The sequence below is a fragment of the Panthera onca genome, chromosome D3 (genome assembly GCF_046562875.1).
Source record: "Panthera onca isolate mPanOnc1 chromosome D3, mPanOnc1 haplotype 2, whole genome shotgun sequence".
Classification (NCBI taxonomy): domain Eukaryota; kingdom Metazoa; phylum Chordata; class Mammalia; order Carnivora; family Felidae; genus Panthera; species Panthera onca.
This window is the reverse complement of record NC_138350.1, coordinates 49,713,663-49,732,274: the sequence shown is the minus strand read 5'-3', so window position 1 is coordinate 49,732,274 and position 18,612 is coordinate 49,713,663. Positions and strand designations below refer to the sequence as shown.

Below are 18,612 nucleotides of genomic sequence, written 5' to 3'. Positions count from 1 at the left end.
CTCTACAGTGCTGGTCAGATAATCATGCTACCTCCGTTTGAGCAGGAAAGTCATTGATATGAATTTTAAAGCTTTACAGAAAGAAAATTAATCATTGCATAGGTTCCCAAAAACCCTACTAAAACTTGAGGCTGCTAATGATAATTGAAGGACATTCATGGAAAAGAAGCTTCATATTTACTTAGTACAGGCTCATTAACGTTAGAACATTCTTAAAAGTGGTCTCTCTATAGTTACCTATTACAGAATAGCGCTTGTTTCCAGATATCCTTAAGATGGGACATTTGGGGAAGTCTCCCCCAGATGGGAAATTTTGGGGCAGGGAAAGGAATATTCAGGGGGGCTAAGGTTAAACTCGAACAAACAAAAAGCTTTATTTTGAAAAGTCAAGATGCTCTGGAGTTTTCTAAAACTGACTTTTTCCTTTCGGGGATCTTCCACATCACCAAAACCATCTTTAGATTTCGTGGGACATTCTACAAACTCTGTGCCGGTCGCATCCTGACTTAAATCTTGAGAGGGGTCCAGCCATTGTGTGAAGCTTAGCAAGCAGCATTCGGAAACCACATTCTTCTACCTCTGTAGTCAAGAGCTAAAATACATTAATATTTGAAAAAAAATATTTTTTGTTATAATATTTATGGCGCCATTTCTTTGTCAAAATTATTTTAAGCAACTTCTGTAACACTCAACTTCCACTAAAAGTGCCACCAATTTAAGCCAAAAGGATGTCACCAGCAAACATATTTTAACATGAACTATAATCTATATCTCCACAGAGATCACTGTTTCTAATGCAAGCTTCCGCCAGAGTGCCAACCTAAGGAAAAGGAAATCAAGTGTGTTTTAAATGGAAAAGCCTAGAGTCCAAAGAATAATAAGCTACAATCTAGGTATTTTACACTTTGATTTATAAAGTATAGAACATGCATGTGCAGTACTATTGTTTCCCTTGGCACAAGGTAGAATCTTTATATCTTGAAGGCAATCACACCCTGGTCTAAATTATTTTAATCTCAAGTAGTCCTTTACACAAAGATCATAATCATTTAAAAAGTCTAAAATGTTTAATGAAATAATTTTGAGAATGAAACAGGAAGCTCTCAGATGAAAGTCTGTGTGGTCCTGTGGCAAAAAATTCACAATAACAATGTAGATTGAGACTGTTTATTGAAAATATATGTTATTTTGTTTTAAAAGGACAGTGAAATAAAACTGAGAATAGCCATCTCTGATGGGCCACACCAAATCTCAAACAATGCCACTGGAAGAACCCAGGTGAAAAGTAAGGTGACAGAGGTGCTTTCTGGAATTTCTAGAGTATTTAGAGCATCAGAGGCAAGGAACAGGGATGAAAGAACAGAGTATCTCCAAGACAGTCCTTTTAAAGAATGGATGAAGAAGGAGAAAACAAGTAGCTGTAAGATGTCAATAGGACCTACAACTGGACCTCGGACGCCTGTGAGGAAAAGTTTGCATCTAACTTTAAAGCCACAAAGAATATCTCACCTTCAGGAACATAAGTAATTGAGAGTTGGCACATTGTTAGCTTTTTAGCTACATTCTCTTAAAGCAGATTTGACCCAGAGTCTTAGGAACCAAAATATATTATAAAACCTTCAAACAAGATAGCCTTTGCTCTGATAATAAAAGCATAGATTGGCATTGTGGGAGAAATTAACGCATAGCTTGCAGAAAGAAAAGAATGAAATGGAATTAAGATTAGATTGATGTGATTATTTTTTTTCTAAATCTATGCATACCCTGTTTGTTTCTCCTTGACCACATATGGCCGGTGTGGTGTTGTTGCTGTCGCTGTTGTTGTTGTTACATAAGTGTTCTCATACGTTCTAGTGTTCAAAAGGATGACAAGTAGGTTCATCTTGGTGAAGAGCTAAGTGAACAGTGGGGAAAGCACTTTAGGCAGACCTTCCAAAAAGAGGAGCTGGAGTGGCATTATTTGAATATTGATCACTTGAGTGGAATCTGGACATCTGTCCCCTAGATTTATGTGGGAAACATTTGGCTTTCCTTCAAACATAACTTTTATCCTCTACTAGAGGCAATGAGTAACCTTCAATGTTAGAGTGTTGTGTTTATGTTGGCATGTGCTCTTAGGCTTGTATGTCTGTTTTGCCAATTAACCACACTGTGAAGAAATACACAGATTAAAGCGCAGTCAAATTATTATTTGTCCATAACCTCAATATACTCAAGTGGCCTTTATATGCTACCCAGTTTTAGCAAAGTACAGGAGTTTAAAGAAAACTTCTAGTATGTATCATTATCTTTGTTTGAGATTACACACTCATCCTTATATAATTGAAATCACAATGGTCTACATGGCTGTGGTTAGAGAGGCATTTCATCCAAAACTTACCCAAAATCACTCCTCTGTGTGCAAATTTTCTCTAGCTACTCTCCACAACCAAACAGGAAAATTGACTAATGTAATCTAGACTGTAGCATTCCTGGATAAAAATAAATTTCTTTAAGCCATAGTTCTGAAGGACAGTATTCTTCCAAGATTTACACAAATGGCACCATTTCACTTATATTCAGTCTGGGCTTTATATTCAGTCTGTTAGGTATATTCAATTAGTTTAGGTATCAATATATAATAATACCTACAGTGGGTTCCTTAAATTGTGACATTATAAATATTGCAAAATAAAGTCTCAGGAAGAGTTGAACACACACTCTTTTGAGAACCATATCCAGTTTTATGCCTACTTATACAAAATGAACTAGAAGGAATTCACTGAAGGTTTCTATTACAACTTCCAGTTCCTCTCACCTAAAATTGAGAAAATTTTCAATCATGTGATTAATATCTAAACTATTTGGATGTTCTGTGTTTATCATACTGCTCTTCTCCCTTGTGGTCCAGTCTTCTCTGAAACAGAAACTTGATCACTAACTGTAGGGATGACAGAAGTTGTTTGTTAAGTGCAGAAATAAATATGTATGGCTTGCATCTTTCTGTAGCCTCAACGTGTGTTTCTTTGGTTGCCATGCTTGCTGCAATTGCCACTCATTGTTAGTCACTGTATTTAGTGAAATGGGCAATCTTTCTTTCCAGAGAAAGAGTCACTCTGAAGTGATGAGGGAAATGAAAATGAATTCCCATGTAAGGTTATTATATTCTTTTTTTTTAATTTTTTTAAATCTTGATTTACTTTTGAGAGAGGGAGAGAGACAGAGTGTGAGCGGGGGAGGAGCAGAGAGAGGGAGACACAGAATCCGAAGCAGGCTTCAGGCTCCGAGCTGTCAGCACAGAGCCCGACGCGGGGCTCAAACTCACAAACCGTGAGACCCAAGCTGAAGTCGGACGCTTAACCGACTCAGCCACCCAGGCGCCCCAAGGGTTATTATATTCTTTACATAACATATCCGAGCTATTACTTTTCTTAAAGAGAATGAAATGAGGTGACTCCTCTTTATCTAAAGAATATGGTGAAGTGGCAAGGCACAGTGGATACCTATCATTTTGTGCCCTTCACATTCACCTTGGGGAATTCTGTTCACATACATACACATGCATGTCATGATTTCTATGACAGCTTCCTACTTTTTGTGGCCTCATGCTCTGGTCATAGTCATTATTACAGAGGGCACTCGACTCTAGATGGGCCAATATGAGAACTTGGCTGAAAATTTTGAAATTTGGACCTGAATTCTCTCCTTGAGTCCCTGACTTAGATGCTGGGAAGTAAGGGAGCTCTCAGATGCTGGTGCCATTGACCAAAAGAGTGGAGGAAAGGGAATTGTAATGAAAGGGAAGAATAAACCAAACAACATAACAAAGCAAGGATATTAGAAAAATGTTTGATTGTTTCAAACACCTAGCTCTATTCCTCTCCTCAGATTTGGAGATACTACAATAGTCTCATCCCCCTTAGTTTGGACTAGTTTACTGATACTAGCAAACAAAAGTGACCCCCAAAAAACACTAGAATATAGCTCATGTGGCCTTAAAAGGTAGGATGTCTTGTTTTCAGGCACATGGTCCCTCCTAGTATATTGGACTCTAAGCACCTTGGACCCCCTTCTCCCTAACTCTGTAGATGCAGTCAACTTGCAATGAGCAGGGTACGGGATATGCTGTCAGCCTCTGACCAAGTATCATCTCTAGGGGTGAATAGTATCGTCAACCGAGAGGCTGTGGCAGATGCTTAATGGTCCCATCAAGTCCAATGTTTCACTCTTAGGTTGACAATGCTTACAATATAATAATTTACAGTTCTTATCAAGGTAGCCGGAACCAAGCAGCTAAGTGAATTCTGGAAAAAAGCCCTAGGCAATCAAAAGACCTGATGGAAGATAATCTGATAAAATAAATTTCATATAAAGGTGTACGTGAGAGACACAGAGTATCACAAGAAAGTTTTACTAACAAACAAAGGATAATACTTTTAAATCTCTTAATACCAAATATTGTATAGATAATACCTGCTTGGTCTTTTCTAAATTTTCTCTTCTTGCAATTGCTCCTGGTTGCCTAGCTACTAGTTGCTTAGTTTCCTGCAGCACTACCCTATAAAATTTTCTACTCTGAGAAATTTAAGGTGAATCCCTGTTTTATGAGGCAGGGCCCACAGCAAAATCCACTCAATCCCAAGACTCAAGTGAATGAGAATCAATTCAGTGTGAACATAGAACAATTGCCATGAGGGTTGGAATTGACTTACACATTGAAGAAAGTTCTTACGTGACCTGACTTTAGGTTGTGAATACAATCCTTAGTGTTCTCTACATTTATCTTCCTCATATATTGATTTATATAAAAATTCCACCATTCTCTTTAAAGCATTAATTCATTAAAAATGAAAATCTCCAAGAATAGGTAATATTTTACACTGTTTTCTATAATGCATACTATGATGGAAATAAATCATTTGAGCAAGTTGTTGAGGAGTGAAGGGAGGGAGACAAGGTATATTTTGGGGGTCTGTGGGGGAGTAAAACAGTACCAAAGAAGGAGATTGAGCTTGCTGAAAGCAAATTCTATTACTTGATGATTTTTATTTGTTTTTCTGCCTTGCTAAAAGGGCCTGAATGACATTTATGAGCATTTTCTTTTTTTCTTTTTTTTACTTTAGAGAGAGAGAGAGGCAGGGAGAGGGGCAGAGAGAGAGAGAGAGAGAGAGGGAGAATCCAAAGCAGGCTGCTTGCCCAGCACAGAGCCCCATGCGGGGCTGGATCCTATGATCTTGGGATCACGACCTGAGCGAAAACCAAGAGCTAGATGCTCAACTGACTGAGCCACCCAGGCGTCCCCATTTGTGATCACTTTATAGAGACGAATAAAGATTATAAACAAGATTATTTTTGTATTAAAAACTATGTCAAATTTTCAGCAAACTGATATCAAGGGGGCAGCAGTGATGAAACTACTGGTTACCACTGCCCAAATGACTTTTGTGTCATGTGAATAAATGAGTACATATTCTAACAGATGTTATAAATGATGCTTTTCTTGACAATTTTGACACAAATATACAACCGCTACTAGCCACTTATTAAAATGTAATCTTTCAGAAGATAAACCATGTAAAACTTGATCTCTGTATCTTCTACAATGCCTAGAACAGAACCTGAGAAATATCAGACACACGAAACACTTCAACTATTAAAAATTACTTAAAACAAAATATAAAGAAATCCGAAAACTCTATGTTCAAATAGTTGGTTTTATATTTAATCTTAGTTCTTCTTAATCATAATCTTAGATTCCCTTTCCCTAATTCTTTAACAAATCGTGAGTCGTGAAAAATTATGCTACCCATTAGAAATACAAAGAGCTGTCATCTCTTTTGAAGGCCAAATAGTTAATATGTGCTATTTTAACTTATACCCCAACACACAAAACCTAGGGCAGTATTTCCCAAACTTAGATGCAATTGTAAATACTTTGAACACAGAACATGCATTAACCACTGACAAAATCCATGCTTTCAGTAACGTAGTTTGGGAAACACTGGTTTAAATTTCCTTATACTTTTCACCAAGAAATTTATCCAGATATCTCAATATTTTCTCTCCTAATTTTTAAGGCTTCCTTTTAGTAAATGGAACAAAAATATCATCACCACGTAACCTCCCACACAAAGTAACTCCTGATGGCTGTGCTTAACCCATGCCATGCCTCTCAATAAAGAACTTACATAAAGCTTAATTCAGGTAAGTGTTTCACAAGTTAACACTGAAACAGATGCCTTTATTAAAGGTTATAATTTATAAGTCTGCTTCTATTTTTTAAAGGTCCACAGTAATTTCTTTTATTGCTAAACTCTTAAAGCCATATGAAAGTTACAAATTTGAGCGGCTAACAATCTCACAAAGTCTCCAGCATTGGTGTTGCTTATAATTCCCCACACCCACCCTTTCAGAATAACCTCTTTTCCAGATATTTATTGGAAGTCCTTTTTGCAAGCCCAGCAATATTTTCTGTACTGATGATACACAAGTGAAGGAGGCAAGCAATTCTCTGCCCTCAAATAGCTTATAATACAGTAATAGAGAGGCAACTGGCATAAAAACATGCTTTCCACCCTAAATTTTCCATCCTAAAATCTATTTTCAGGGAACCCACCTTGCCTCCGATAGTTACTAGCTGTCACTTGGCCTCTGTGATTTGAGATCTCCTAATTCTTTTTGCTATCAGTGGGCCTCCCATACTCTCAGCCTTGGCTTGTAGAACACAACTGCCACTCACTTTCTTGGTGACGCGGGTGCCCCTGGTACTAGTGCATCCCTTACAACACTGGCAGAAGCTGTACTCTCCCATCTGGAGAGAGATATCCAGCCTCAGTTATTTAACCTTTTGAGCTTTCTTCCACTGTCTGCTGCAGCACTTCTGGCATCTCCATCATACTTAGAGTGTGCCAGCACTTTCTTCAAACTTTCAAAAGCCAAAGTAGCCACATGTTAGCTCCAGGGCCCTTGCTGGATAATTAAATATTTTCATACTGGAGAGTGCTTCTAGATCAACAAACTCTTCCCTCTCCAGCCTTCTGTAATGGTCCCCTTGATCCAGTAGTCTCATGATCCGTCCTAAAAATACCTATCACCACGCTCCTTCAGTAGATTTTGGTTGGGTCCTTCAACTCTTTATTGGTATAGCATCTTTCTACCCTTTGCAGGCTCAGCATTTCATCTCTCCAAACAGGTCCTGCTATAACTTCACTCCGGTTACAACTGTGGTGGTCAGAAGGAGATGTGGGGCTATATCCAAAGAGTGGGGATGGGGACATGGACCATTTTGCAAAGCAGAGGCCCTTCATCATGGCAAAGCACATGGGAATCAAGAAGACATAAAGTACAACTGCAAGTGCAGATGGTTCATGCAAATCTTGAGTTACAGTGTTTTCAAGTACATCCATCCAGATGTCTCTGTCCAAAGTTTCAGCAGTCCACTTGTTCCAGCCAGAGCCCTGACTTTGGCATAAGACTTGCCAGGGCTGAGAATGCAACCTTCCTGGGAGTTCTGTAGCTCTTATAATTAGGTCCTGGGCCTGGTCCTCTGCTTTTTCTACCTGCTAGCTGCAGGAAATTAAATTTTCTTCATATGTTTCCCAAGAGGTTCTCTGGCTTCCACACTTAGCCATTAATTTAATTTATCAAATACATTAATTGCTCCCAGCAACAACAATCAAATTCCATAAGCTTCATAATTACCACCTCTCCCAAACTTCTAAAGCACCTGAGATATTGCCTTACTGATGCATTTCTTTCTATGGGTATACTGTCCCAGTTCATCTTAAATGAAAACGCTTAACCACTGCACCACCACAGTGTGCCAAGAGCCTCCCACAAGAGCTCTACCTACCACAAGTGTTGGGGTCCTCATTGGGACTCACTGCAACTGGTCGGTGGCAATTAAGTGTTATTTTAGATTCAGACCCTCAGACCACTCCAGGTACCACCTCTGTTCAGCCAGATTCCCTGTGAAACATGTAGACAGATATATTCCTGCAAAAACTTTGTTTGGGAGTGCCCTTGGGGTCAAACCTGTGAGGGGCTGAAGGAAGTACGACTGGAACTAGGGAAGAGTTGAACATTGATGCCACCACCACAGAGGTCTCAGCCTGGGACCTCTGGGAAAACTCCTCAGGGCAGTCTTGTTTGGGAAGAGCAGGGTGGGCTGTTACCCAAGTCTGGGGGAATAAGCCCTTTAGTCCTGAAAGGTGGATCTGAACAGTGCAACACAGCGCTGAGCAAGAGCAGAAAGCTTTCAGACACGATTAGCAGAAGACAAGACGGCATGTGCAGCTGTAGTGCAGAATATGGCAACGCAGATGCAAGTTGGTTATTTGAGTTGATGGAAGCAAGATAAAGTCACTATTTTTAATTTTTTCTTTCCATGAAAAACAAAATGAGATAATTAGTTGAGGATGAGTAAACAGATTTTGAGGAGAAAAAAAAAATTACATAGTTCTTCTAGATGATGGAACAACAAATTGACAGAAAAGTAGGACAAGATTGCCTGGGACCCCTGAAACTCACTTGAGATATATTGTCATAAACTTAAGGGAAACCCATCAGCGTGTTTGAGTGTTGTTCTTCAAGAACATTTAGTTTCTCAAGAACAAGCACAGAGTAGGCAAAGAGGTGAGTTTCACGAGGCTGAGGTTTCACCTGCGAGGGCAGTGGTGGGAGACAGATAATGGAGTTGATGTTAGAGAGGAGGGGATACACTTTGTATGAATCATAGACTCTAAACTAAGGAAAGATATTCAGGACAAGAGGGGCACTAATGAAAACAAACACAAAGGTAATAGTCAAAATGATTGGAAAATCTTAAAGAGCTAAATATTTGCAAAAGCAGATGACACTAGACCCGGTGAGCTAGCAATACAAGGAATGCTGAATTTATGGTGGGTTACTTTCAAGAGAGAATCAGGTGCAGCTATCAGAATGAAAATCTGTAGAGTACCTCCATAGGCTTGGATATCCGATGTTGAGGGAGTGATCACTGCAAGTGAGAAACTCAACGGTGTGAAAATCCAGAGTGTGGGTTCAGTCATCACATGATGCTAAAGTCATCGAAAGAAAGGTAAGACAGTGGTGGTGAAAAAAAAATATAAGGATCATGTTAAAACTGTCAATAAGTAAGGCAGTTACCAGGCAGCTGGTAGATACTATACAACAAGGTGGGGCAGTCCAATTTAAATAGCTAAGGCGTTAGGGGAATGAAGGGATGAATAAACTTGAATGGTAATAAAAGAAAAAGAACACTTACATTACATATGGGGTGGGAGAGAGAGAAAACAACAGCCATAATAGGAACAGTTGAGAGGCTGCAGAGGAATCCGACATCCTCAAGTGATGGCCGGATTTCAGTAAAACCAAAAAGGAAAAGGAATGTTTACAAAAGTTAAAGATCATACACCACTTTATTGATAACAGAACCTGAGTTCCAGAAAGTATGTGTGCATACGTGGTGAGGTCAGGAAGCGAGGAGCTCACGGGAGGAAGGATAGGAATCAGAGTGTTGTGTGAGATTATGTCAGATTAGAGGGTGTCCAGAGCCAAATGGAGGTACATAAAGGTAACTATGTATGTCCTCAGGGGCTTGGACTTCTGGCGAAAATTGGGATCAGAGATAGGCACAACAGGAAGATGCTGATCTTGATAGACACTTAGGAAAAAAACAAATATTCATTCTTAATTATAATATTCCTGAAACTGTCTCTTGACCATTTTGTAATAGTGAAAACATTCACTTGGAGACTAGGGTAGGACAGTCTCAGGATCCCAGGAATCTCTTTTTGCCTTTCTCAATCCTGGTGTGAATATGGTCATGGACAGTGAAAGGCCCATGGTCCCAGGAAGTCAATCATAAGACTATAACTGCTGCTTATGGTGATCGCTTCTGGGCTCAAGTTGTGACAGTTAAAATTTTGCCCATGGTTTCTTTCTTTCTTCTTAATTTTTTAACATTTATTTATTTTATTTTTGAGAGACAGACACAGAGTGTGTGTGGGGGGGGGGGGGGGGGGGCGGGCAGAGAGCCAGGGAGACAGAATCTGAAGCAGGCTCCAGGCTCTGAGTTGTCAGCACAGAGCCCGACGTGGGGCTCAAACCCACCAACCGCAAGATCATGACCTGAGCAGAAGTTGGCTGCCCTACTGACTGATCCACCCAGGCACCCCTCTTTCTTTTTTTCTCTTTTTAATGTTTATTTTTGAGAAAGAGAGAGAGAGAACGAGGCAGGAGGGGCAGAGAGAGAGGGAGACAGAGGATCTGAAGCAGGCTCCACACTGACGGCAGAGTGTCCAAACAGGGCTCAAACTCACAACTGTGAGATCATGACCTGAGCCAAAGTTGGCTCCAACTGAACCACCCAGGTGCCCCTTGCCCAGGGTTTCTAAACAGAGCTGGCTGCAAAGACTTCTCTTTGATGACTGACGCATCTGTTTCTGGACCCATGTTCCCCACTATGTGGAAGAAGTCTATCTGCTGAAGACAGAATGAGCAACCCACAAAGAGAAGCAAAGAAGAAAGAGGAAAAGGAGACTTTACTGCATTCTAGTCTTTGAAGCCGATTGTTTCGAATGCCAAAGCTGACCAAACCCTTTCATAAGTGGCCAATATATTGCACTTTTTTTATTACTCTGATTCAAGTTAGATATGTGTCACTTGCAACCAAATGTACTTGACTTGTACATATATTTAAAATAAACACATTTTAAACAATGGGACAGTTCCGCATTGTACTCTTGAAAGTTCTAAGTAGAATGACCTTGAAAGGTCTTCTAATCCATTTCTTTGCCTTCAGGCAGAATGACACTTAAACCGTCCAAGAATGCATGTGGATTTTTAATAAATACCATCTGTTGGTGACATATGCCTGTGGGATTTGTATGTGTAAATTACAATTATGAGATGCTCAAAAAAATAAAAAACAACTATACATTTCTATTGCCTTCTCTGGAAAGTGATGAATCATGTTACAGAGTGCATACTGTATTTCTCTTTTTGAAAGGGCATTACCAATTACTTTAGCGATTTGATTTTCAACAAAGTTGAAATTGCCTTAATGAGACTATCTCAGAATTTCTGATTCTTCAAAGTATGTTCAACTATCTTAAATTTTTAGTTTTAAAAAGTCTTACCTTTGACAAATACTTGTTTTTTGCCATTATCAGTGCTGTATGGAAGAAGAAACACAAGTTCGTGGAAAACACACTCCTCCCAGAACAGTAATGACATCATTTCTGACATTATCAAAGGTGCTTCCAGCAAACACTCCACAAACCAGGGCAATGTTGAAGTTTCTTCCAGGAGAGCCAGAAACAGTGATCAATGCTCAACAAATAATAAAGGATTTTCTAAAAGGTAAAGAGAGAAATTTGTTTAGGATCCTAAAAGAGTACTACCAAAAATAAAGAGTAAAAATAATTAAATCTCTATCAAATAATAACACATTAGGTAACTTACTGTTCCATTATTGTCAACACCATATGAGATTGTAAGTAATATTTCAAATCAGAGTCTAAGGATTGCATATCCAGACATAAAAAAATTCCTATTTCAGGCATTACCCTGAAAAGGATATAAATGGTCATTCTTCACTCTGATGGCCAAAACAGTGACCAAGAAACAGCATCCACCCTGTTCAGGTCCTTCCCATGATGCAATGTTCCCATAATGCCACAATGTTGGCTTAGGATTTTAGAAAGTCAAAAACAAAACAAAACAAAAAGGAAGAGTTAAATGAAATTTAATTTCCCCATTCTGCACAATATACAATTTATGTAGTAAATTTTACAATATGTGTGTTTCAGGGAGCCTGTGTGGCTCAGTCAGGCATCTGACTCTTGATTCTAGCTCAGGTCATGATCTCACGGTTTGTGAGATAAGCTCTGAGTAGGGCTACAGTGCCATGCTTGCGTGGGATCCTCTCTCCCCTTCTGTCTCTGTCCCTCCCTCGCTCAAGCACACGCTCTCTTGCTCTCTCTCAAAATAAACAAATGAACTTTAAAAAATCCTATAAAAAATAAAACAAAATATGTGTTTCAAAGTCAGTGTAAGTTTGTACATGTGTATATCAGTTTGTTTGTATGCCGTATGTATGTCTGTCTCCCTGAGCCTGTAGAACTATTTCTATGAAATATCTCACTGGGAACACTGTTACAGGCTATTTTCCTTAAAATTCTCCAGACCAGAAAGGCACTGTGGCATTTCATCTATAATAGACACCAGGCACTGGAATGACTTCACAGGAATGAAATGTAATATTCAAATCAAGTAAAGAAACTAGTTTCTTTGTGCAATTTACATATCTCTATATAATAAAAGGGATCATATTTTCTTCAAATACTTTTTTTAACTCAATAAACAACTCTCTCCTACTTCTGGTTGAAAGTAAAGCCAAATTATTTCAGTCAATAGTTTCAAGAAATAACATTTTACATTTATTTTTCATTTTCATGTTTTATACAATATCTGTCATTTGTTTGAAAATTGAATGTGTGGCTAGTCGGTTAAGTATCTGCCTTCAGCTCAGGTCATGATCTCAAGGTTCATGAGTTCGAGCCCCACACTGAGTTCTCTGATGCAGAGTGCAGAGCCTGCTTCAGATTCTCTCCCCCTGCTTGTGCGTGCACACTCTCAATCTCTCTCTCCCTCTCTCTCTCCCTCTCTCTCTCCCTCTCTCTCTCCCTCTCTCTCTCCCTCTCTCTCACTCAAAAATAAATAAACAAAAATTTTTAAAAATTAAGTAAAATTCTGCATATTTTGAATTCTCCTTAATTACATGTACTATATATTAAGATATTACCAAGCTATTTGGAAATTTAATTTGAAGATTGAACCTTTACTTGTATTTCCCTAGGTGGGATCCCCTGAACTCTAGTCATAGGAAATATTTGACACTGTTTTTGTGAAGAACACATTTGGAAAATGCTTCCATTAATATTTTAAATCGCTAACACATGCACACACACAAATTTATGTAATTTTACTTAATACAACTTTTCCCAATACACATTACTCTAGACTACTCTGAAGGAAATACCATAAAGAACACAGAACTTCCTGATGGAAACACCATAGACTACCTTAAGGAAGACACCATTTCTATTGGATTAACTTTAAAACATAGTCTACTCTTCATAGGAATGAATTGCTTGCAAAAATACTAAACAAACAAAAACAGAAACAAAACAACAAAACAAAACAAAACAAAACAAAACAAAAAAACCTTCACATATTCACATAAGGCTGTGTGAGCATTCCTTCCCGGCTGGCTGGATAATTACAGAAACCCCAGGGAGCATGGCTGGGGATGGGGACTCCCCCCATCCCTTATTTCTTCCTCACACCTCTTGTCCACACTGCTCCACATGCCACGCCATGGTCACTTCTGTGTATCATACTTGACATACTAATTGCAGAGAATTCTCAGATTTGAAATCCCGAAGTGCTCTGAATTCAGTCTGTCTTTGAGGTATGTTTTCATTAATTTAATATCCGTAGGAGGAGAACAAAACCGAATCATAGAAAACACTACACTAGGTTTTAGGTGAGATGAGTGCAGGAGCTGCCTTGGCAACAGGAATCAGCTTTTATGCAGGCAGAGATGCAAAACCATGGTCTTCTTGACCAAGAAGACAAAAATATACACAGAGCTCTTCTTGTTCCAAAGAGATCTTGAATTCATCTTTTTTTTTTTTTCCTTAGTATTCTTCTAAAGTATTTCCTAGCTCTGTCGGGACCTTGTAATAGTCTAAGTATATCACAGATATATGCCACACTTTTATCTTTATCCTTGCACTTTTCTTACCAAATTTTAAACATAAAGTTTTCATATATCTGATCATCTAGGAGCAAACTAAATAGCCAAAGGCCTCATCAAATATTGCACTTTTGCTTTCTCATCAGTTCCCTTGTGATTTGTATCACTCCCCCAACTATTTCTAAGTAGATCTTCACCAACTTCTGCAAGTTTTAATGCCTACCCATCAAACTTTTATTTAAACCTTTGGTTTCTCAGCGATATAAAATTTGAATAATTGAGAAAATAAGTAATACTGAAGAAATAAAATAATAATCATCTAAAAATACATTATAAGATAAGGGGAAATGTCCCACAGTAGAACCCAGAAGCTTCCAAGTTCACTTCCAGGTTCTGCATTACTTCACTGTTTTACATTTTTAGACTAGATAAGCTCTTTCAATACAACAGTAAAGGGAGATAAAGCAATGGATCAATACATAATGATTACAAAAAATTATCTCACTACATTCTAATAGATAAATTATATTCTGAAATTATTTCACAACATTCTAACAGGTAAATAAACTATATATATTGGTTTGATTGGCTCATATATTAGTGCTTTGCTAAGAGAACAATATTTTAGATTCAAGCCTTAAAAGGGGTCAAGTAACTATGGCGAGTTTCCTAATCAGAAACAGCATCCATAATCCAACCAGTCATCCCATATTATCCACCTTGTTGCCTGATGAGTGAATATGGATGAATCCACACAAAATAAAAAATATCACTCTAATAAACAATTCACTGAATGACCCATGTCATTTTCATACATATTTACAGAGATTTCATTGATTCAAATTAGATACAAATGGCTTGCATTGCCTCAAAACCAATAGAATTTCTGCACACAAATTCCTTTTCCTAGTAAGTCATTTTCCCTTCCTTCTTTGAGAAAGGTCAAATGTAGCCCTCATCTAGGAACATATTTATCACCTACTCCCTGCCTTCATTTAGGGTTAGGGCTTCTTCTTTGGGTGGGGAGAGCCTTCACTGATGTGCTCCCTCCCCCTTCCTAACCAGCTCTGGAATAGGAATTTCTACTATACACCCTACACTTAATTTCTATAATGACTTTTAGCAAGAGTATCATCATGACTCAATGACATATCTACTTGTATGTCTTCCCCAGAAGACAGTGCTTTCTGAATGGCAAGACTGGGTATTTTCCTTTTGTGTAAAAATTAATAAAAAAAAAAAAAAGATAAATGCTTACCTCCTACACTAAGATCTAAAATCATCATAAAATAAAAATGAATTTATCTGTTTAGTTTGCAAAATCAGATCAATCAACTCTAAGCCTCCATGCATATGCCTAGTTGACTGAAAATTAATGATTAGTCATTTGCTGTGGTGAGAGGGGAACTTTCCACCACTCTAATGTTATGCAAGAGTCCCAGAGGTTTATATGGACCAAAACATTCAGGTATACCCTTCTTTGCAGTCTACCTAAGACAGTGTTGATACTGTCTGAGCCTGAAGGGCAACTTTCTGCCCCCATGCTAGTCCCAGGCACAGATATCTGTCACCAGAAGTCTCAGGGTCTCAGCCATTAGTGATCAGACCACTGGCATTTCTGTGTCACACCCTTAGAGGCCCATTATCGCCTTTGGAAGCTGGAGGGGAACCCATCCCATGTATACAACATATACCCAACACAGCCACCTGATCATTTACCCAGGGGACTCTTAGAACTCCTTCACCCCAAGCACTAACCCTGCTCACTCCTTTCCCTTTCACACTGTCCTTGTTTAACTCTTCTCAAAATGAATTTTCCCCCTGGGGGAGGAGAAGTAGAATAAGGGCAATTTACCGTTGGTCCCACAGTGCTGGCTTCTCTTTCCTGAGGTTCAAGTGGGAAAGGAGATGTTAACAACAGATAGTGTTTTTTTAATCTTCTATTAACTGACTTATTAAGCATCCTTCAGAGGAAAAGACTAGTCAGCCATGTCAGCAAAAACAAGGATTCACTGAGGCAAACATTGTAAGCATTAATTCAAGAACACCCCCCGGGAAGAGGCAGCCTTAGCTGAAATTTTCAAGAGTTGTAGCTCCTTTGCAGTGCTGATGCTATTGTGGAGAGGGATAAATCCAGGTATCTTTACTGCATTAAGTCAACATTCAAATCTTATATTTCCTGTGATTCAAGTTCCAGATTCACCCCAAAACCTAACTGTAGCTTAGCTTCCTATGCAGTTCTGCTGACGAGGATAAACGTAACAGGCATGTCTGTTTGCTGCCTGACAGTTGTTTTTCTTATTGTGAAGTAATAATTGGCATTCTGCTTTTGTAAATTAGTCTCAAGAGCTTTGAGAATGGATTATATATAAGTTGACAACATGTAGAAGGGGGAAGGCTAAATCAGGGTCAGGCTACTATAGACTGCCTGGGGAGACCACCAGGACAATGCCCCACAGCCTACCCTAGGATCATCAGATGCTTTTCCTTCTCTCTCTACAAGCAGGCTAGACTCACATGTGGGGCTCAATAGCTGAATATTGAATGATTAAACCTTTTACATTTTGACAGCATTGTTTAGAGTACAAAAGAAGTCTCCAAGCATTATCTTTTTTAATTCTTAAGAAAATGCTAAGGGCTGATATGGAAGTTTCTATGTCTGTTTTACAGGTGAAAAAAACTGAGCAACAGAGTTTTGGTGACTGGTTTGAGGTTACATTGTTATTCACCAACCAAGCCAAAATGTATTTTAAAAAGTGGCTACAAATATTTTTAACCTGGATGTGACATTAATGCCTTGCTACCAAAACTCTGCCCCTCAAAACACCTACAGATAAATAATAGTTAATGGTTATGTAGCTCTTAATTCTACACAGGTACTATTCTAAGTAATTTACAGACATCAACTTGTTTAGTCTTTATAATAACCCTATGAAGTTAGTACAAATTATTATTCTTATTTTACAGGTGAGGGAAATAAACTTCAGGGAAATTACGTAAAGTGTCCAAGGTCACACAGCTAGGAAGTGGCAGAGACAGGAATTAAACCCGGACACTACTGTTTCCCAAACCTATGCTCTTTCCCTATGTTATACTGTGAATATATGAAAATCCTTTGCCTGGTTGGATACCATAAATCTCGGATTCTACTTGCAGCTTATTTGTCATGTGCAAAAGGCATCTTTGCCACTTGGTTTAGTAGCCATGTTTGAGATTTGACGTCTATATCCATATCTTATCAGGCTTGTACTTGGAAATCTGTCACTTTCTTCAACCCCGCCACATCTGCCAACCTATACTTTCTAACACAAGGACAATCCCGAGAACTGACACCTGCACTCTCAATTCTAGACTTCCCCAGTCTGATTCAAACTGCTTCCAAATGGAAGTCCAGTTATAATTGACAAGATGAGATAAAATTTTATTCTATTAAAAGACAATTCTTTGGAATACCAAATGTTTTTAGAATAATGTTCTTCCCCATGCTTCTCCAATATCAGATAACTTACTAACTGCCAACCTGTATTTCAATAGGTATCTCATTCAACTGACTCTTTTGTGATAGTTTTGAGAGTATTCCCTCCTTAGGCCACCCACCACAATCATCTCTCTCTCATTCGAGAAATATTTATTGAACCACTAATATATGTAAGAAATAAGCCTAAATGGAATCCTATGAGATAAGATTCCAAAGGCATAGCCTTTGTTGTCAAGGAGCATACTATTTATTAGAACTAAAAGATATACAGAAATGAATATTAGAAGAAGAGTATTATTAGTTGCAAAAGGTTTGTTTTTGAAGAACTCTGGAGGAGAGATTATCCCATTTATTCTAAGGAGTCAAGAAGTCTCCTTAAGAAAATCACATTTCAGGTAGAGTCGTACAGGAGTGCCAAGGAAAGAGACTACTTCAGGTTGAACAACTCGTAAGATCAAAGAACAGAAGTTAAGACAAAGGAGAACAGTTTTCTTGCTTGGCTAGAGCACTGTATGGATCCAAGGATGTAGCAAGAATCATCTTGGAAAGGTAGGTTGGGGCCAGAGTGTATGAACCTTGAATGTACAGCTCAGCATTTCACTCTAAAGTAATTTTGGAAGTGAGTAACGTTCTTTTTGTTACATTGCACAGTGGCTAAAGCAAGGGACAGTGGGGGTCAGAAAAAAATCTCCAGCTTTGCCACTTAGTAGTTCGGTGACTTTGAGTAAGTCATTTAACCATTCCAGGTCTCAGTCTCCTCATCTGTGAAATGATAATGAATATAAGAACTACACGTCATAGGGTGTGATGGCAATTAAATAAAGCAATGCTTACAAAAGAAGACAGTGTGGGGATTGGCATTGGTAGATACTAGGAAACACTATTAGTACTGAAAAAGCAAATAAGTAGTGAAGACTTAGAATTCTCAAAATTCATTCTGCACGCGTTGGAATACTTTCTAAATCATCTGTGCCCCTTTGCGACAAAAGGCATTTGACACCATATTCCACATGTGTGTAGTTGAGTACTACGTGGACACCTGCCTCCATCCTGTTCTTTGCCCACTTCTGTCTTTGCATTGGTCTTTCTGGCAGATACATCACACAGATAGTACATGTTAATTTTCTGTTTCGATAAAACCCGTGGGACTTTTTCACACATACTACAACTGCCATGCCAAGCCTCCTGAGTCCTGTCCTCATGCAATTATTTTTTTTCCCTAAATGTAGGAATTCAGATCATCTCTGCTAATTTAATCGTATTAATTTCAATTGATTTCCTTGTAGAAATCATTTTAAAACTACTAATTTTAATCTAACATTTTAACTTCAAGTCACCTGAAAATTTGATAAGCATTGAACCTCTCACTAAAATATCTAACTAGGTTAGA

At 38.5% G+C, this 18,612-nt stretch overlaps 1 long non-coding RNA gene and 1 pseudogene across 1 annotated transcript in view; one reads left to right on the top strand and one right to left on the bottom strand.

Moving 5' to 3' along the window:
• Positions 1–18,612, bottom strand: part of LOC144613831 (uncharacterized) — a 208,713-nt gene that overhangs the window by 92,776 nt on the left and 97,325 nt on the right. The gene's annotated exons all lie outside the window — the stretch shown is intronic.
• Positions 8,066–18,612, top strand: part of LOC132664993 (large ribosomal subunit protein uL15 pseudogene) — a 34,143-nt pseudogene continuing 23,596 nt past the window's right edge.